Source organism: Lissotriton helveticus, chromosome 2_1 (assembly GCF_964261635.1).
Source record: "Lissotriton helveticus chromosome 2_1, aLisHel1.1, whole genome shotgun sequence".
NCBI lineage: Eukaryota > Metazoa > Chordata > Amphibia > Caudata > Salamandridae > Lissotriton > Lissotriton helveticus.
The window spans coordinates 80,847,364-80,869,239 of NC_136059.1; the positions used below are offsets into that span (position 1 = coordinate 80,847,364).

The 21,876-nt window shown below is 46.1% G+C and overlaps 1 long non-coding RNA gene across 1 annotated transcript in view; it reads left to right on the forward strand.

The window, feature by feature from the left end:
• The first annotated feature begins 19,650 nt into the window (after positions 1–19,650).
• The window catches only part of LOC144817732 (uncharacterized), a 1,017,752-nt gene continuing 1,015,526 nt past the window's right edge, over positions 19,651–21,876 (forward strand). Inside the window, exon 1 of the long non-coding RNA XR_013606966.1 lies at positions 19,651–19,858. This is a non-coding gene — a long non-coding RNA (uncharacterized LOC144817732). The remainder of the gene's footprint in view (positions 19,859–21,876) is intronic.

A 21,876-nucleotide genomic window follows, 5' to 3' on the forward strand; every position in this document is an offset into this window, starting at 1 on the left:
GACAGTGCATATGCGCTCATTTGTCCTCACCCCCTACCTGAATCCATCCACCAGGAATGAAAGGCGTTACAACGTGGCACACAGAAGAACACGTTGCGCGGTGGAACGCACTTTTGGACTGCTTAAAAGCAGATTTAGGTGCCTCCATAAGAGTGGAGGTGCACGGCAGTACATGCCAATGATCTGTTGCAAGATTATCGCGACCTGCGTCATGCTGCACAATCTTGCCACCAGGGAGGGCACAGAGGTAGAAATCACATATCATGAGGACATAGATGATGGGACAGAACAAGCCGATCACAATGCAGCAGGAGCAGCGCCAGCAACAGATGGGAGACAGACGCGCAGAAATCACAACCAGATATTTCTAATGGAGTGAGGAGACACAGGCATGTTTAGTTCCTGAAGTACTCAGTTTAATATGCTCTACTGCACTTCACATATACCAGACCACATGAGCCAAATAAAATCCACTTTTCATACTGGGTGGCCAAAGTTAACATCACTGTGACCGGTCCTGTGTTCAGGATTATTTGTTAATGTTTGCGCTTAGCAATATGTTGTGGGAGCTACGGGAGCCACTGTTCTAATTAAACGAGGATATGGCTTCAAGTAGCACGGGGAAGGGGATAAAGTCAACTACTGGAAGTGTTGTTGGGACAATAGACCAATTTCTAACCAGGACTACGTCCATGTTACAGCGTGAAACAGAACTTACTGGGAAAAGGCTATCCATGGATTCTATTTTTGACAAGCGGTTCTCATTGGATCAACTGGCTGAGGCCCAATCTCCGGTGCGTGTAACTTTGACTCAGATGCAATCCCCCGTAATGCAAACAGTGGCTGAGACTGCACCTGTTGGACCCGCTGGTGAGGGTAATCAACTTGTTGAAGCAGCTGGTAGGCCACACAGTTCTCCAGCTATTGTGGAACCAGCAGTTATTGATCCACCTACACTCCCCCAAAGTCCGGGGACTACTAGATCGGGATTGTCGATCCGGTCGGCCTTGGACACTACTTTAGGGGCTATTAGCAAAGTGCCCGAACAAGTAGTGAGAAGAAAGCGTGGAGGAACTGCACTCACGAATAGGAAAACGAAAATGCAGAAATGTGTTAACACAGAGTGTCCCAACTGTGGTTGCCCTTGATGGACCGCAGCCTGTAGAAAACGAGTCTTTGACCATGAAGCTAACGAAGATATGACCCCTCCCGAGAGTGGGGGTGACTTTTGGGCCAAAATGGAGAAGATATTTCCTGAGTCCTTCCTCCCCATCCATGAAAGACTGAACTCTATTGAGCAAAGACTATCGCGTTAGGAATCATTGTGTCTACCAAAGCAGGGTGGGGAGGCTATGCAGGTTGTGGAGTCTGTGAGCAAAGGTCTGGGGCCGCTTGGTCTTAATCAAGTAGGCCTCCAGAGTACAACTTTGTTGGCCACAAATGCAGAAAGAGTCATACCAGTCCAACTAGATATAATGGGCAATCACCTAACCCTGCAGCCTGACCCAGTCGTACCTGATGCCCCAGCAACTACAAGGATTGGGGGGGAGGGTAGGGGGGATATGGGGGCTCGAAGCTCTAATCAAACATGGGAGATGGGTTGAGAGCCTCGGGCACTAACAGGCCCCCGTTACCTGCCCTAGATCTGCCCCCAGAATCTATACCCTATGTGGTGGTTCTTGCTGGGGTTCCCCCCTTGAGCCAGGGAAAGATAGAGGACTACAGTGACCTCAAAAATAAATGCATCCACTGGTTGAATCATAATAAACCTCTTCCAAACCGGGGATCAAGTGAAATCCTATTTGCCAGACGAGTAGATTGGATGGGGCTTCGGAGGAAAAATATAGGTGACTGTGTTGTGATCAATTTTAGGAACAGTTGGTCAGTCCAGCACATATGTAACCTGGAGACAGGTAGCCCAGAAACACTAATAAAATCCCTCCCATTAACCTATTTCTATAGGGGTGTCATTGTAATGTATATTTAGCACCCAACAGGGGAGGGAGGACCTGGGCGGATAAGGAAATCCAGGGAGTCAATCCCTTTTTGGGAAATGCCAACTGGAATGTGCCCCAAAATTGCCCTCTGACTCTTGACATGTTCCACCACAACAACAGATATAATACCCTGAAATCAGTAGACTGACTGCTGAGGACTAAGAAATCCCCACCCTCCGTAGCAGATAGTATGAACCTACTAGAAGTTAAGGCTAGCTTTCTTGAAATGAAGTGCACTATCATCCTGGATGGCCTTATGGGAGATGAAGGCAAATTAGGGGACAAAAAAGACCAACAATGTGGTGATCGAACTAGCAGGAGTGGTGGGTGCCCAAAAAAACAAACAAAGGTGGTAGGAGGACTTCTGGAAAACGCAGGTGCTGGACTAAGAGTATTTGGGACTGGTGAGGCCAGTGGTGTATTTGGGGGGGAGGGAACTGTACCAACGGGCGACCCATCGTTAAGACCAATTAACTGTGGTCTAAACGCGAGCCCCATGTATAGGGAGGAAAAAGGGAATATCAATATACTCTCGTGGAATGTGGCAGGGTTAAAAAACAAAATGATATCCAAAGATTGGGGCCTGTTCATGGATAAACTTGACATTTGCCTCATGCAGGAGACGTGGGCCCTGGATAACAATCAGCGGTGTGGATTTGCAACATTTAATATTCTTGCAACAAAAGGAGGCAGGGGAAGACCGTCAGGTGGGCTTAGCATCTGGGTTGCTACTCATTTGGGAGCTAAAGCTAAACAGTTGTCAGCAAACTCCCCCGATATCTAATGTATTTTGTTAACCCTGCCAGGGAATAAACACATTGCCCTAATAAATATCTATTCTAGGCCAACCCAGAGTGGGCAAGAGTCAAAGGTCATCGAGCAATTGAATGAATTTATACTGACTCTTGACCCAGAGTATGGTATAATTATTGGGGGTGACTTCAACTGTCAGTTTGAACCCCTTAGTATTATGGGCCTAGATGACCCTGACGGAGAACCAGTATTGGAACATCCCGGAATCTTTGATTCCACCAGTTAAAGCATGGACCCCGCTGGTTTTACAAATTACTTCCCTTACCTTGTCCTTATCCGTGAGGTCTTGTAACGGCGATTAAAATCGGATAGACCTGGCCATGCGACCTTCAACAGAGAAGGGCAAACATCGATTATAGATTATATCATGATTGAATCTAGATCGTGGGATAAGGTCCTGGATTTTCGGATTCATCAACGTATGGACAGTGACCACAATGCCCTGGTGATGACTTTAAAGCCAGGGAGCTGGGGGCTGTCCAACAATCAGACTGAGCCGAACCATGTCCAACAGCCTCTCCTTCTCCACAACAATAGACGGAGAGTAAAATGGCCCCATATAATGGGCTCTCCTAATAGGCAGTCTCAAATATACCTTCAGGTTTTACCTTACCTCAGCGAAATGGCTGAAGTAGGGTCATTGTATTCTAAAGCTGGGAGGGACAACAGGCCTATTGAAATCCATAACCAACTAGCCTTCAAAATGTTTTTTTTATTTCACAAGAATTTTTTATTGAGAGAGATGAGTAAGCATTACAGGCGTGAGCAGAAATCATGCATGGTTCCAGTATCAACAAGAGCAAGTACGCAAGAGTAACGGGAACAAAGGAGGGGTAAATTAAATTAACATAAAGGAACGAAAAACAATAATCAATTTAAACAAAAACAGTAATGTAAAGCACAGGCATTGCATCAGTACATTTACAAAGGTTACAGTCATAGGTGGCGCAAGGTAGTCATATAAGTCAATGAGGATAGTCGCTTGGGCAGGTAGGCAGCCCGAACTATGGGCAGGGTGTATATGTGCATAATCATGGTGGTTTAAATAGGTCGAAGTGAGCGTCCAGCGAGGACCATAGGTTCCTATAGGGGGGGCGCCAAGGTGTAGCTGCCAGCGCAATATTGTCGGCTCCTCTGAGGTTCGATACCCAGTTGAGCCAGTGGGGGAAAGAAGCTTTGCCAGTGTCCTTCCAGTTGTTCAGTATGAGTTTGACCGCTGCTGTCAAAAGTAAGTCAAGTAGGGCTTTATCATTTTCATTGAGGTTAACAGCTTTGGTGAAACCCATGACTAAGGTTGCAAATTCCCTCGGGAGCGAGACATGCAGCACTTTGGTGATAAATTCGAAAATTCTATCCCAGTATTCGGACACACAGGGGCATTTGAATATTAGATGTTCAAGGTCCCCACCCTCTGCCGTGCAGTTCCAGCAGGAGTCATCTTCCTTGATGTTGTGCAGGAAGAGTCTCCTAGGAGTCCAAAAAGCTTTGTGGAGAAGCCAGAATTTAGATTGGGATAATGTAGGGCTGATTTTGTGTCGAGAGGCAGATTCCCATATTCTGGCCCACTCTGCTTCCGAGGTTGGTGTGGAAGAGTATGAGTCCCAGAAGGACTGTGTGGATGTTGTCAGCTTCGTGGACTGTGGGCGGATCAGTTTGTATATTCTGGACACCTGATGACCCAGTCTATTGATCGTGTGTAGGTAGCCAGGAAGGGAGGGGGTGATGTTGGATAAGTCTGTTTTGGAGAGGGCCACTTTGATATGTAAGAAGTAATAGAAGTCTATGTTCTGGAGTTGAAACTTGTTTTGTAGGTCGTTGAAAGTGAGTGGCAACGGACCATCAAACAGCTGATGAGGGAAGTGTATACCCTTCTCTATCCAAGCAGGATTATTCATTGGTTTCCCTTTGTATAGCAGTCTGGTGTTGTTCCACAGTGATTCCCATCTTGATTTACAAAATTGGTGCGGTAAAAATTTGCTTAAGTGAAGAAGGGCAGCCTTCGTGTTTCTGAAGATGGTACCTGAGGACACAGTGGGTTGTGGTTTGGTAGTGAGGAGGGTGGAGGGGGGAAGGCCACGCAGAATGGATCTTTCCACCATCAGCCAGACTGGGGTGTAGTCTGGGTGGGGAATGAGCCAAAAAGCCCCTTGTCTAGCTAAGAACGCAGTTTGGTAGAGCCTAAAGTCGGCCAGGTTGACGCCTCCTAGGGATTTATCCAGCCTTAGTTTTTTTATGCTAATTCTGGCTTTTTTCCTTGCCAAAGGAAGGAGGAAATTACTTTATCAAGTTTGGAAAGGAAATCCTTTGAGAATGTGAGGGGCAGCATAGTGCTCAGGTAGTTGATTAGCGGTGATATCATCATTTTTATAGCTTCAATCCTTCCCCACCAAGTGATAAATCGTGGGGACCAGCCGTCAAGGATTCTTTTAACTTTTGTCAATGTCAACGTTTCGTTGTGTGCGAAGGTGCTCAATAATTTGTCGGTAAACTCTATTCCTAGATATTTTATAGCTCCTGTCTGCCAAGCTAGACCTGAGGTACCAAGAACTTCTTTGGTGGTGAAGATGTTTAGTGGTTTAACTTCGGACTTATCTTTGTTTAACTTGTATCCCGACAGGTACGAGTATTTGCTGATTGAGGTCATGAGACCCTCGATCGATTTGGCCGGGTTTTCTGTTGCAATTAAAATATCATCAGCATACGCTGCCAATTTTATCTGAGTATCTCCAAAGGAGACTCCCTGAATATCTTCATTCTTTTTGATGTCAGTTAGAAGGGGTTCAAGGGCCAAAAGGAAGAGTGCAGGAGAGAGCGGACAGCCCTGTCTGGTACCTTGGTAGAGGCGAAATGGGTCAGAGAGGGTGCCATTAACTGCTATCCGAGCCGAGGGGGAGGCGTACAGGGCCATCACCATTGTGATGAAAGACTGTCCGAGATTGAATGAGCGCATACAGTATTGAAGGAAAGACCACGAAACCTTATCGAAGGCCTTTTCAGCGTCCAGGGTGATCGCAACCATCGGGGATTGGGAATTGTTAGCTTTCTCTAAAATGTGGCACAGAAGTCTGGTGTTGTCATTTGACATCCTATGTTTCAGAAAGCCAACTTGCGACGGGCTTATTAATTTGGGAAGAACAGCGTTTAATCGGTTCGCTAGGATTTTGGCATATATCTTGCAATCAAGATTTATCAAAGAGATGGGGCGGTAGTTTTTGGTGTGGAGCGGGTCTTTTCCCTCTTTAGGGATCACGACTATGTTGGCTTCGCTCATAGAGGGTGAGATACATCCACTGGACGCCGTAGAGTTGAGAACAGTGTGGAGCGTAGGGGTAAGTTGGTTTTCAAAGGCTTTATAAAAAGAAGCAGTGAAGCCATCTGGGCCGGGGGCTTTGTTATTTTTTAGAGATTTGATGGCCTCTGCAATCTCTGTTTTACTGATGGTGGAACCTAATCGTGTTTTGTCAGATTCTGAGAGTTTAGGAAGGTCTAGAGACTCAAGGTATCCGGTGCAAGCTGCTATGTCCAGTGATTTGTCATTCTTGTAAAGCTCTTCGTAGAAGGATTTGAATGTATCAAGGATTTTAGTTTGGTTTGTGTGGGTAGTGTTTGTGGCGTCTTTTATTGATGAAATGGTAGACAGCTTTTGCTTATGTTTGAGATACGAAGCCAGCATTTTACCTGCTTTATTTCCTTCGCAAAGCTTTAGGGCTTTGAAGCGGTTAATCCAAACGCCCGCTCTTTTACTAGTTATGGCATTGTACTCATACTTCTTTTTAGTGAGAAGGTCGAGGGAATTGAGGTCTTGAGGGTTGGCCTTGTGGCGGTCTTCTAGGATTGTGATATCTCGTTCCAATTGTTCCAGGTCTTTGTTTAATTTTTTATTGGTTTTAGCTCTAATATTTATGATGACTCCACGGATTGTGGCCTTAAGGGCGTCCCATAGAGTGTTAGGCTTGGTATCAGCGGTATCGTTTAGGATTAAGTATTCCTCGATGGCATCCGTTATCTTAAGTTTGTCCTCTATGTTGGTAAGGATTTCGTCGTTAAAACGCCACCTTCTAGGCGGGCGAATCGAGCGGGAGCCTGCAAGTTTGGTGTGAATACATGCATGATCAGACACTAGTTTGGGGGCAATACCAGTTTCTTCAATCAGGTGTGCGAATGAGGTGGATAATAGGATGAAATCAATACGTGAATAGGAGTTATGTGGGGCAGAGTAGAAGGTGTAGTCTCTCCCATCGGGGTTCTGTAGTCGCCAAGAATCTTTGAGACAGTAGCGCTCACAGAGACGGAGAAGGGCCCCATGTGATCGTGAGGGGTGGAATGAGCACTTGGATTGTCGGTCTAGTAAGGGGTCTAGGGGTAGGTTAAAGTCGCCCCCCACTATTAGTAGCTCATCTTGGGAGATATGTTCAATGGACCGAGAGACTGAATCCCAGAATGTGGGATCGTCGGAATTAGGGCCATATATATTCACTACATGTATGGGATCGTCCTCTCTGCGTAGATGAGTCACTAGTAATCTACCATCTGTATCGTGAGTGTGTGATAGCAGTGTCAGATTGGCATTCTTAGACAACAGTGTGATTACCCCACCTTTCTTTTTTAATGCAGGAGAGGACAGGACGTGGGATGACCAGTGTATGTTAAGGAATCGCAAGTCCTCCTCAGAAAGTTTTGTTTCCTGTAGAAGAACGATATCTCCTTTCGCTTTTGCTAGATAGTCGAACACTTTCCGCCTTTTCACCGGATGGTTAAGTCCTTTGACATTTAGTGAAATCACTTTAAGATCGTCTTTAATTGAGTTGGAGTTAGCCATCGATGAAATGTGTCATCGCTCGTTGGGAAGCTGGCGGGGTGTTGCGACGAGTTCGGGTGCCGTAATCTGACAAAATCGGATAAATTTCAGTACAACCTTTTTTGGCAATATGCATAAATACAAGTGTTGTGATGCGTACCTGCAGCCTGGGTTGTGGAAACAATAAGGGATAAAGTGGATTTGATGTGGCGAGTTGTGTGTGGCAACTCTGTGAAACATAAGTATTAGCATAAAAAAAACAGAGTGTGATACAAAATGAGAGGGAACCTCCTGAGACTCTGCCAAGTGTTTGCTCCTACATCCTCTCTCTTTTCCCCTCTCTCTAAATGATCCCTCCCTCTCCCCCCTCCCTCCCTCCCCCCCAAATACGTACGTAGGGAGTACGACGACAGTACCATGCTACGCAAAACAGGAGTAACAATAACAATAATGAGTGCATATTATCAATCCCAGATGAATGTAGACGGTTAGTATAACCAACAGTATAAACAACAGGAAAGTGGCCTAAAGGAGATTGTTAGCAAAATACTAATACGATTAACAGGCCATAACAAGTTTAACCTAATATGGACTAAATAGGTAACGGGCAGTGTAGAGATTATGAGAGTATCTAATAGACACGACCATGGTATACTCGTTGGGATGCGCTACTCCCATCATGTGTTAAGTATGTGGAATGTCAAGATCCAGAGTGGAGGCGCTACTTTGAGATGAGCAAAATGTACAAGAGTACCCATTGGTCTAAATGCATAACTTGCGTGAGTCATAAGCATTCACAAATCGTAACTAGTCACATGCTATATGAAGTCATTATGCTGGCCATAGGTTGCCACGTTTACAAACTCACGGTACTGTAGCTTCGATGAGCCTGGCATGCAGAGTTTAGGAGCCCGTGTCACGAGTCGAGTAAAGTTCTATGGAGGAGGATTCCGTCGAGGCAACCGATGCCGGTCCACTGGATGATTGAAGAGTGACATGGATCTAACTGGCTCCATCTTGTTGAGTCGGGCACGTGGTCTTCCTTTTGTTGGAGAAGCCGGTCGATTGGTCCATTTCTTGCGTTCGACATTCTTCGAGAAGATGCGCCAGGACTTTCGGGTCGGTGAAGAATCTCGGGTGGCCATTTATCATAATTCTGAACTTGGTTGGTCCTGCGAAAGAGAAGGGGATGTTCTTGGATCTAAGTTTAGGGCGGAGGTCCAGGAAGCCCTTACGTACATCCACTGTGTCTTTGGAGAAGTCCTGCGTGAAGATGATCCTGTGTCCTTCCCATGTAATGGAGTGATTTTTCCTCGCATATTGGAGAATCAGATCAGCGTGCTGATATCTGAGCGGCTTGCATATCATTGGCCTGGGGCCTTTAGCATTCCTGCTCGTGAAGGTAGGGATCCTATGCGCCCTGTCGAGTTCGAGGCCATGTGGGAACTCAGTCTTGGTAATCATGGGGATCCATGATTCTAGGAAGGCCACGCAAGAATCAGCATCTTTTTCTGCGTTTTCTGGTATGCCGAAAATTCTAACGTTCCCCCGTCTGTTGCGGTCCTCTAACTCCGCATTATGGCGTCTGAGGGCGTCGGTGGTGTCTTCCAGGCGTTGGATCCTGGATGTTGACTGTCGCGATAGATCCTCCACATCGCTAATCCGTTGTTCTGCGGCTCCCAGGCCCGAGGTTAAAGCGCTCATGTCGGCCCTAATTGCAGTCATTTCAAGTTGCATTGAGTCCGTGTTGGCTTTGGTCGATTTGGAGATATCCGTAAGGTCTGACAGTTTCTTCAAGATCATCTCCATCGTAGCCGCCATGTCCGCTTTGCTTTTAATGGGCGAGTCGGAAATCAGAGGTTCTGGTTTCACCTTCTTTGGGTTGTTCCTGTCTTCTCTGTTAGCCATTGTGTTAGGGAAGTTTGGCACTATTAACCCCGCTGATTTTGTGTAGAAAGAGCTTGAATCAAGAGGGTCCAGATGTCGAGTGCGATAAAGCAGTGTTCAGCGTCCAGTGCGTGGGCAAGAGTTGGTGGACAGGAACCTAAAGCCACACGGATACGAAGGTGGTACGTGACAGTCACCAGAGGCACAGGAACGTGGGCAGATTATCACGTTCGTTAGCGCTGGTTTTGTGTTGGTTAGTGACCTCAACAGACAAGGAAAGAGCTAATGGGACTCACTTGTAGGGGACCGGCTCCACGTGGCAATAATAGTAGCACCCCCGCACCCATTCCTCATGTTGGCATTGGTGAGAGCAATTGCTGGTCTGAGGGCATATGCTGGACGAAGTTTCTGCCTCTTGACTTGATTTTCGCCGACTTGTTAGGGATACCAGGGCCAATGAGGTGCTCTCCCTACTCGCCCTGTACTTAGTCGTGCAGGATTGTGGTTGGTAGAGAAACCTCTATTGGTGGTAAACAGCGGGGCAGTGTCCCAGTCGAAACTTGGCTAAGCGCTGGTTAGATCACTTCATATAATGTCAGGAGAGGTGGTTGGTTACTTTCCCTTCGTTTGCCTGCTCTCTAGTCGCTCGGTGAAGGCGCTCGCGTAACTGGAGGAGCCGCCATTTTAGGGTCAGGCAGGACGTGCTGAACAAACTAATGATGCGGGCGGTTAGGTGGTAATCCTCACCTTAAAAGAGGAGATCTGTGTGGCGCTGGAGCGGCTCATGCTCCCTCGGATACTTCGGTCCTGCTCTGCGGTAGTAGGGCGCGAAGACACTACGTTTCCGTCAGGCGAAGCCGTCCTGACACCGAGGCGCCATTTTAATTCATACCGCTGTCGGCGCGTGGAGGAGTGAAAAAACCAGCTGAAGTCCACAAGTAAGTGTCGGCCAGCCCCGTTCAGGGATCCGGAGGGTGCCACATGCCTTTAGGCAGCGAAGTCCGCGATCAGCAATTGCAGCCAGTCTCGAAAACGGTGGGAAAGGGATCGAGATCGCTCTCCTGTAGAGCGGAGCTCCAGGTTAGGCGGCCATTCCCACTGCCGTCCAAGCCACCCTAGCCTTCAAAATGTTAGAGGTATTTTTTCCCAAAAAAAACTTAAGGAAAAACCAGTCAAGACTCACCCATGGTACGATGTAAATTGCCGCAAAAAGAAAAGGGAGTTGATTAAGGACAAGGATAAATCTAGGACTAAGGTACTTCGGGTACAGTACAAGCAAGTGATAGAGAGGGAAAGAAAGTCCTGGGAGGCGGATAAGTGGGAAGAGCTGAGGTCAGCCTTACAGCAAAGAGACCTGAAATCCTTCTGGGCAATTGTCAGTAACGATGGGAGGGAAGAGAAGAACGCAGTAAGCCCCAATTTACTTTGGTAGTCTATATGCTCGGCCGAGCAATGGCGATTCTGCATCGCTGTCCCCGTGCCTCCTCCATGAGTATCGACTGGGGGGGGCACAGGAGATATCGATATTAGAAGTGGAACCTGCCATTGCCAAGTTACTGCCAAATAAAGCGCCTGGGCGTGACAAAATCCCCGGGGATTTATTTCGGTCAGAACCGAAAGTATGGGCCCCTATCTCTGTGTCCTGTTTAATTCAATCTTAATGGGGATGGACCCGCCAGAGACTTGGCGTGGGGCAGAGATAGTTCCCATTTTTAAAAAAAAGGGTGCCCGCTGCAACCCTCCAATTATAGGCCCATCAGCCTGATAGATATAGCATAGAAGGTATTGGGACGAATAATCCTGGAAAGAATCCAGACCTGGGAAGAGGAAAATGAGATCCTGAGTACCTTACAGGCTGGTTTTAGAACAGGTACGTCAACCATCGACCAGATCTTCCGACTCCAGGTCCTTTATTGGAAATCAGTGAGTGTGGAGGGTGGTAGCCTCTACCTCATTTTTGTGGACCTGCGGGCCGCGTTTGATCTGGTCCCCAGGGAAAAATTGTGGAGAGTTCTCCAAGATCTTGGTATTCCATCCTATCTTTTGGGAGTGCTGAGAAGGCTTCATTCAGGAAATTTTGCCCAGGTGACATGTGGGAAATCTGGAGAACTGTCGGCACGATTCCGGGGGTGCGCCAGGGATGTGTGCTGGCTCTCACTCTCTTCTGTCTCTATATCAATGGGCTTATAAAGCATCTGTCAGGCATAAAGGACACCGACGCCCCTAAACTAGCTACAGGCAGGGTGCCAGCATTAATGTTCGTGGACGACACTCTATTGTTGTCCCGAACATCTACAGGTATCCAACGTATCCTTGATGGTTTTGCAGACTTTTGTGTGGCAAGTGGCCTGGAGATTAATCTAGCCAAAACAAAATTCATGATTTTAAACCCTCCGAGGCTGACGCGACCTAACCCAGTTCTGAACGGCATTCCCCTCGAGAGAGTAAAGACCTTTGAATACCTAGGTATCACTCTCGAGGAACATTTGGGGTGGGATACCCAGCTAGCCAAGTCTGCCTTAAAATTGACGCAGACTGTGGGTTGCCTATCTAAAATGTACAGAACACTAGTCTTCAAGCCCGCTGCCCCTGTTGTAGAAAGATATAAGGTACAAGCAAGAGCAGCCTCCATATACGGGCGGAATTATGGGGCCATTATAGGCCCAAGAGTCTGGCGAGGGTCGAACACTTATTCATGAGAAATATGTTTGGCCTACCAGCCAGTACTCCGTTGGTGCCACTAAGGTTTGACTTGGGGCTACTTCCTGTGGAGGAGGAGGTGGCCTTATGGCCACTTACCCTCTGGTCTGTTCCGGAGCTGGTCTCATATCGTACTGAGTTTAAGGAGGTGTGGGTAAAAACCAAATCTAAGAAAATTCCATGGTTAACCCATATCAAGGACCTCTGCGACAGGATTGCTGTTCCTGAGCTATGGGAATCACCGGAGGTATCTTGTCTGGCTCTTGCCAGGGCTGACCTGGTAAATCAGTATAGATATCACAATCTGATGATTCTTCATGCTAGTTCATCAGTTGGAAGACTGACATTGCAGTTCCTCCACATAAAAGTAGAGTACAAGAAGGAGGAATTCCTTGATCTGATCTACCCTGCTCAAGCAAGAAAGCTGTATATGCAATTAAGAATGGGTAGTTTGCCACTCAGGTCATTTACTAGCAAATGGGATGCGAACAAAAACACTGAGTGTCCTGCATGCAGACACCCGCTGGAAAATGAAATTCATGTTTTCTTCTTTTGTCCTGAATATGAGTTGTCACGTAGTCGCTGGGTGAAACCCATCTGCGGGAATTTGGGATATCGTAATTGCGAAAGCACCTTTAGAGTACTAAAATACGACACCCATCCCCCCATTGCATTCTCTGTTTCCCGTTTTTTAAATGGAAAGTGGATAAAACGTAGAACCTTTATTATGAATTAAACAGTGACTAAAGGATTCCACATACCTAAATTAATTCCTTTGATAACTATCTGGATGATTTAATTCTATTTTTAGCCATGACTGTTTTATCTTTTGTAAATAGGTGTATACATCTGAACGTGTTTTTTAGTCTTAATTTATGTACTATTCTACAATGAATTTTAATGTGCCATTGTATGTTTTAATATGCAGTTTTATGGCCCATTGTGGTCGAAATAAAGTTATCAAAAGAAAGTAATGCAAGAGGTGCATGTGACAGTTTGGTGGGCACGTCTGCTGGACAATCTCACTTCAGTGATGACCCCTGCACACTCTCAGCACTTGGAACAACTGCCCTGCACCAGATTTCAATGCAACTCCATCTTGATATATTTGATATTTATATGTATTTGTAAAGCGCAGACGTTCGCTCCCAAGGGAGCATCATGGCGCTGGGCAAGCTGCGGAGGATAACTGAAAAAGTGGAGTGTGATGAAAGAAAGAAATTAAATTAAATGGCAGCCAAAACAGAGGAGTCTGATTGTTGGTAGACCCATGTCTTGAGAAGTCCTCTGAAACTGTTCTCGTTTTCTATAAGTCTAAGGTTAACAGGCAGGTTGTTCCAGGCCCTGGCTGCCAGAACAGTGAAAGATTTCCCACCTTTAGTCTTGTATTTGTATCTGGGGATTATGACAAGATTTGTCCCGGAGGATCTCAAGCAACGCGGGGGGTTATAGCGCGTGAAGCGATTTACAAAGTAGTGGGGCCCTGTATTTTGAATGGTTTTGAAAACTGTGAGAAGCAATTTAAAGAGGATTCTTTTATGCAGCGGCAGCCAGTGCAGCAAATTTAGTGCTGCAGACGCAGATGACCTTCTAGGGAGTTGTAAAACCAGCCTAGCTGCTGCATGTTGTATGCTCTGCAGCTTTCTGAGGGTAGATTTTTTCACTCCGGCCATAAGACCATTGCAGTAGTCAAGCCGGGAAAGAATGAGGGCTACCACGACTGACTTTCTAGCTGCAAATGGAAGGAAATCAAAGAATTTCTTCAGAGATTTTATTTGTCCAAAACAGCAACCGGCAGTAATCCTAACGTGGTCATCGAAGGAGAGAGATTAATCGAATTGCACGCCTAGGTTCCGGGCTGATGATACTGCGCTGGGAGGGGCATCCGATCCTAAGGGCCACCAGTCTTTCGGACAAAAAGACAGATTTTTACCCAGTGGGATGATTTCTGTCTTGGCGCTGTTGCATTTTAGGTGGTTGGTATTTAGCCATTTGAAAACATCAGAGAGACAGTTTTTGAACCGAAGGTCAGCGTCAGTCCACTGTTTGTCAATGGTGACGACCAATTGAGTGTCGTCAGCATAAGACGTGACAAGAATCCCATGTGATTCTATCACAGCTAAGAGGGGTGCCATATAGATGTTAAAAAATAGAGGACTTAAAATAGACCCCTGGGGCACTCCAGATGAAATGGGTTTTTCGCCGGATAGAAAGGGACCGAGGGACACAGTCTGGGACCTATTAGCTAGAAAAGATGAAATCCAGGCTAGGGCTGTGTCTGTCACGCCAATCTCTCGCATTCTATTTATTAAGATGGAATGCGAGATGGTGTCGAACGCTGCTGTGAGGTCGAGCAGGATGAGGACAGCTTGCTTACCCTCATCCTGCAGGAATTTGATGGAGTCAGCAAGTTCGATCAGAGCTGTTTCGGTGGAGTGACCGGAGCGAAAACCCGATTGTTGAGGGTGCAAGATGTTATGGGCCACTACAAATGTTTTAAGCTCCTCATGTACTAAATGCTCCGTGATTTTGCCAAGGACAGGAAGTAAGGAGATGGGACGCATGTTAGTCAAGTCCGTTGGCGATTTGTTCTGCTTTTTCAACAAGGGTTTTACGGTGGCCTTCTTCCAGTCATCAGGGACAAGTCCGGAATCGAGGGATTCATTAATAATGGCATTAATGTATGGATTAACTGCCTCTATCAGGTGATGTAAAATGATAGGGGGACAGGAGTCAGTGGGCGCTCCTGATTTACAGGCCCGAATTGCCTTGCCAGTTTGTTGCATGGAGACAGATTTAAAACTGGAGAGAGGAGGGTAGTTGACTGTTACCTCTAAGGGATTTGTCGGAGGGGGAGGAAAATCTTTCTGAATGTTGACAATTTTGTCGACAAAGAAGTCTGCAATTTGGTTGCATAAATTCTCTGAGGGAGGTATTTCAGTGGTGAGGGCTTTCGGATGGGTGAAGGACTTAACTATGGTGAAGATAGTTTTTTGGTTTTGGTGGGCTTCTGTTATGAGCTTAGTAAAGTATTCCTTTTTTGCTGTTTTTATGTCAGCAAGGTATAATTTCCTCTGTTGTACATAACATGTTCTAGAGGCTGTGTCGTATGTTTGTCTCCAGTGTCTTTCTGATTTCCGACATAGAAGGTGACTATCGGCTAAGGTCTGAATGAACCAGGGGGCATTGGGTTTTTTCTTCTTTGGACCTTTTCCCTGATGATTTTTGGGCTCGGTATTGACCGAGACAATTTGGTTCATCCAGATGTGGAAGTTGCAGGAGTCAGTTTCAACATCTCCGGTAATTATAGGGGATGGGGGTAGTGGATTGGACTCCAGCTTTATGCGTTCGGTCACCTTCTTCCAGTTGACTGTAAATGGGGCTGGGGTACACCTAGTGCTGGGTAGGGTAGGAAGAGGTATCGTAATATCAAACGGGATAAAGTAATGATCAGTCCAGATTTGAGGTAATGGGGAGGACGTGGAGAGGGTTGTGAGATTGGAACAAATGCCATCAAGAGTGTGTCCAGCACTATGAGTGGCAGTAGTGATACGTTGGGAAAGTCCAAAGATGTTTAAGGAGTGTAGGAAGGAAGTGGTGTGGGGGTCAGTGAGCGATTCCATATGTAGGTTTATATCACCTATAAGAGTGAAGTTGGGGTACTGTAGCAGGAGCGCTCCAAGGGCCTCATCTAAAGAGTTAAGGAAAGAAGTGGGATTTCCAGGAGGACGATATAAGAGCCCCCCCGAGAGAGAGGAAGAAGAGTTGATTTTAATTGAAAAACCCAAGCCTTCAGTATCCTTGAGGTGGTATAGATCAAATGTGTGACAGGAAAAAATTTCCTTAATGATTAGAGCGACCCCGCCGCCGCGACCAGAGGGTCTGTCCCGCCTGAAGATGGTAAAATCAGGGGGGAGGGCAGTAGCCAGATCGGGATTGGAGGAATCATTGAGCCAGCTCTCGGTAATGAACAGGGCATCCAGTTCGTGGCTTAATATTAAGTCATGCACATCTTGGCCATGACAGGCTAGGTACCTGGCATTAACAAGGCCTCCCTTGAAGTAGGTGAGACAATTATTTAAGGGGGGGTGCACGTCAATAACATCATTTATAGGCACAAGGGGAGTCCACTTACAACGGGAACATACAAGGGGGCTGGTAAGGGGATCAATAGGGGGACAGTCAGAGCAGTGGGAAGCGAGTGGAGGACGTAAGGACAGTAGATAATTGTTATCATACCTAATGGAGTGATGCAATCGGGCAGCATGCCCAGCGCCCGGCGCGGTCCGATCGCGGACGGGCGCAGACGGGCTTGGCTTAGGCGCGGCTTCGGCGCGCATCCGGCACGCCCGCTGCGCCGTCTGGCCGGTTTGCACATGTTATAGAAAGAGAGGAAGGCGGGAGGACGGCCCGACTGGAGCGCTGTCCCCGCCTGACTCAAAGATGGCGCCCACCGCGGCCGAGTCTCGGCTAAAGCGGTTGTGCCGGTAGAGGGGTTGAAGGAAGTGTTCAAGTGTCAGTGTGCCTAGATAAAATATTCCCCTTAGCTATTCAGGCCCCCCAGAACAAAAGCGGAACAGTAGGTAGGAGGTGCACAATTTCACAAATTTTATATTTTAAAAACGCTACAAAAGCGGAATGAATAAATCACAGAGGCAGAATAAAAAGCACAAGAGGAAAATGCTCGCAGCCCCAGTTCTCTCACTGGGGAGAGCTCCTAAAGGGCGGAGGCTTTTCTATTTCAACCCTGGTCGACATGCTCAGGCATCAAACGGTGACCACTGACCACCCGTGAAAGTGCTTTCTGTGTGTTCTAATCATTTGTGACTTGTAGTTGCCATAGATCAGGTGCATCACTGGTGCCCCTCTGCACTGGGACCAAATGTATGTGAACAAATTCCCCCCCCAAAAATTGATCTCCTGTGCGCCTGACAGTTCATAGCCATAACTGAATAGCTTCAGAGGCAGCAGGGAACCCTAGGTGCAAGAAAATCCTGGCAGCAAACAAAATCAATCTAAAGACTGACCTGTCCCCTAACTCTAAATGCCATCTTACTCTGAACGCTGTGGAATTAAAAAATATACATTTCAAAAGGAAGAAGCTGAGATGCGGATCGATTTGGTTGCCTGGGAGCCCTCTCACCTGATTGTAAAGACTGCAACTTAGCAAGAACCCAAGAGGCATCGTAAAATCCAGACCATTAACAAACAAGACATGGGACCTTTTTCTTTCCAGACTTGTATTACAGTGGAGTAAGAGCTGCCTGATTTGGTAAGAGCCCAAAATCTTTAGAGAAATTAAAATAAATAGATAATTAGTGTGCAGCACATTTTATTCCTCAAGATTCTCAATAATTATAGATGCAACTTAGTGGTAGACACTGGCAATGTCTGTTACTTTTGGCTTGAAACAGAATCCCTAGCACTGCCCTTGCCTCCTCTTGTCTGGCTCATGGAGGCAGCAGCAGGAACAGAAAGTAAAGAGGTCACTTAGAGCTATACTCAATTTCCGACATTCTTTTAGTCTCTCAGCTGCAAATGGGAAGCTGCAGAGGGGCTAAGAGTGAGATACGGGAATCATCCTCACCCTGATGTGATGTTAATGGGGTAAAATAGTGTCCAATATCACTGGCAGGATGATCGGTGGAATTTTGAGATTAGGCTGAGGGGAAACAATAATATGGAGAGGCTTGAAGGAAGAAAAACGATAAGGATATATACTAATGCACCCAATGGAGGCAGGAATTGCTTAATTTTTTAATGGAAAAATAGCCAAAATTATCTTCACAACAAAGCACGTCAATGGGGAGAATACATTCTCTATTATTATTTTTATCTCCCTCTTTCCTGCTACAAGTGTTGATACGTATGGAGAAGGGCTGGGTGTGATTTGTTCCTGGTATGCACAGCATCAGACAGCAGTCCTATAAAGAAATAATTGTTTTGCAGGTGCCTGGCGTATTTCACTTCCTTTGAGAGCTGCAGACAAAGAGGAACATTCCTCCATCCCATTTTGCGAATTAACATTCATATAAATGACCTGCCAGTGGGGAACAGAGCCTCAACTGATTGAGGAGAGCAGAGACCTCAAGCCTCAGTCGCTTCAAGTGAGACTAGTACATTGGAAATCAAGTTGAGCTCTCACTCACAGGAAGCTAAAAATCACACCTACTAAATTACTTTACATAAATTATTTTTTGTAATAATTTCACAGATATTGCTGCCACAAACTATGCTAACTTGTTCTCATGCCTAAAAATGTTGAGAGCGCTGGGAGAGCAATGGCAGTTTCCTTCTTTTCTGCGTTTATATGGAGTCATTTAAACAGGCCTGGCCATTTATGCCCATGTAAGCAGGGCTTTAAATGGAAATATAGAAATGCAGGGACTCACTATTCTAGAGTACCTGTTATTTTCCCATTAAATCTAGAGCTGTCAAGTGCAGGTAACTCTTCCTTTCAAATTAAAGAAGTGCAGTCTCTCAGTACCGGACAGTACCTGCTCATTAAAATCACTGCAAATAAAAAAAACGGGAAAAGCTGTGATGGAAGATATTTTTTTTAAAAAATAAGTCTAAGCTGAAACAGAAAGAACATGAAGAAATCAAGTAACAGGCGTGGGAGAACGGAGTAATACCTACATTATTATTGTTTAAAACAAAAGAGGGACGACTATTCTACAAACGAATGCGGACAATTTAACACTTTTTCACCGACCAGCACCTGCCCCTCTGAATTTGGTAAAATGTTAGCAACTGGTCAGTGTAATTTTCTGAGAAAGGTGGCACTTCTACCTTGGAGCGAGTCGGGTAAACGACCATACACAACCACACAAACAAACATCCCCAAGCCCGGGCCGGTCACAGCCACTTTTTTTCCATTCAGCCCAGGCTGGGGCGCAGTTTCGAGTTTCTCGCCTCTCGCTGAACCTGGGCAGCCTGCTAGGGTTTCCAGGCCTCGGAGCAGCCCTCGGGAGAGGCCGCGGAGCAGCCGCACGGCGACCTCCCCGCACTCTGGCAGCGGCGTGGCCTCGGTTTACACGGAGGAGTCACTGCTGGCGACGGACCAGCTCTCGCAGGACTGTTAACTTAAACCAGAATGCAGACACTGTATATATTGTCTGCACTCTAACCGATTTTTGTCAGGAGTCAATTGCCAAACAAACAGTGATATCAAAAACCTTTCCTACGCTCTCATGCTTCAGCAGTCTCATTTTCGGTGACACTTTCCCCTCCTCGGTGCACTCGCAGCTATCCCAGTCATTTTAATTTAGTTATGCTAGTTTGACGGAAATACGCACAATCTTTCCAGCTTTGAGCCTCGGTATTGAAGTCTGAAGCATCTACGCCATGACGTACCCCCTCTGACCGTTATTCTACGTTAGTGTCCCAGCGGCCGACATGTCATGAACCGCGTCGTTACGCCATGACGTGCCTCGCTGGCCGTTAGTCTAAATCATGACGTGTCACGAGCACCTTATATCCCCGTTGATTAATATATTATAAGCTCCTGGCTACATTTGAAATCCCTTTTAACGACTTGTTTTAGGCCGCGACTTCGCAGTTGGGACTCTAGCGTATGGCGCAACTACTTAATGGTCACCGGGAATAAATAGCACAAAACCTCAACTGACTCCGAATACGCTCACGCTGTGCCACCAAGAAGGTAGGTAACAACAGTAATGTTTAGTCATTTCTATTATGTTTAATTCACTATATTTTTCACTCGGCAGCCATTCAGTTTTCACCTGGACTGTTTTCTACGGGCAAAATCGGTATTTTAATGTCCCGGCGGCCGGCAGGTACAAAAATAAGCAAAATCACTTAAAGCCGGTATTTATACCACCTGTCTGTACTGTATTCAAACATTACATATAAATAATAAACTGTTCCGTAATTAAGTCCAGAATCCAAATAGAATCGAAAAGAATCGTAAAGATGTTTATTTGAGATTCAAAGAGAATAGGCCAACACCGCACCAGGAACTCAGCCCAGCTGCTGCATCGAGTCACAAGCTGCTTCACCTGATCACCGATGACACCTGGGGATTCCAGTGTCCACAACACTTTAAGTATAAACACAACACAAACACTTTGAAATTTGTTTTAGAGTTGTCCGTTAAATATGATTTAGAGCTGTGTTAACGATCCCTGGCTATTAAATAAAGTAAAAACAGACCGGAAAGTTGTGTTTCAAGTGAATACATTTGATTTTGTTTATATTCCTATTTAGTATGCCCAGACCAGGCAACATACTCTCTTTCGTCCTGCCTGCTTTTCTTCCAGTACATATATAAGATTCTTGGCCTAGCAGATTAGGGTGTGTCTTGCCACCTGCAAGGAGGCCTTGGATACAAAAGCCCACTTGTGATTATAAGATGAATGGGGATGGTATCTCCTGGTTGAGGTGGTACAATGCTCTGCCAAATTATAACTGGACTGCTGTTCCCGCACCCGGATTTCCCAGTTGGGGGAGCACTGGACCCAATTATGCTGGCTGAAAAGCGCTATGGGATTAGCGTAAGGCCCCCGCCAGGCAACATACTCTCTTTCGTTCTGCCACCCTCCCCTCCTGCCTCCACTTAACTACTACCGACACCATGCTCACTGGTCTCATTTACCGCTGGTGGTAAATGAGACTATTAATCTATATGGAAAATTCCAATAAAATTAATCCATAATTGCTGATTTAGATTCAGAGATGTAAAAATTCTGGCCACCTGGTGTCTCCGCTTCTAGACCCTCCCTACTCATAATGCGGGCGTTAGTGTTTCTTCCCTGCTTCTGTAGGAAAATAGGTGTAGTTTTGCCTCAGTAATCTGAGCAAACAGAAGTGCTTTGGGATCTGTCTTTCTCTGAAGCCCCATGCCAGTGTCATTTCTGTGGTACATCTCCGCTCAAGTTGCTCACAGGGATTTAAAGGTCTCACTGCAGCACCTGGCCCCTTTTTTACACACACGAACATCAGCAAATCTCCTGTGCTCACAATCGATAATTGGGAGGGGGGGTCAAATTTGCAATATTAGCTTTTGCTTATTTACTTGAAATGCAAATCCATCAATTAGCACTATATTTTATTGTGAAATGCGCCCTTTCATCAATTTTTAACGTGGAGACGTGTTTTGCTGTATAAATAAGCCACAAAAACAAGTGGTGCGAGTGACAGCTGCTAGCTTTCTGGCTATTCTCACAGCAAAAGTTTGTAGTGAACGTTGTGTAACTACCTACCTCACGCTTGCCGCATCACAGTCGCAGCAATGCAGAGAGTGCACGGGTAAGTGTTTTTCTTTTATTTTCCCTCATCGTCATATGTCCACCCCCCAACCCGGCTTCACCGCTGTTACCTACACGGGTGTCTCTGCCTCCGAATCTCCGCCTCACTCGCTGACTTCAGGAAGGGACTCAAACCTTGGATTTTCATCTAATTCTCACCACCCCCAGCGCCTGGATACTCCCCGTGGTGATAAGCCGTGCTATATGAATACTGTTTGTTTGATAATTTGCTGCGGTCTACTGTTGATTTCACTTGTTTGTTTATGGTGTCATAAACAGTTACAGGTTGAGCCTAACTCATGGAATTTAGAGTACACCCCCAGATTGAAAGGTGGAACCATAACCTTTATTTCCTTGGGGACCTTGGGATCTAATAAGAACATCATTGTGCCCCCCTCTTACTACCTTTAGG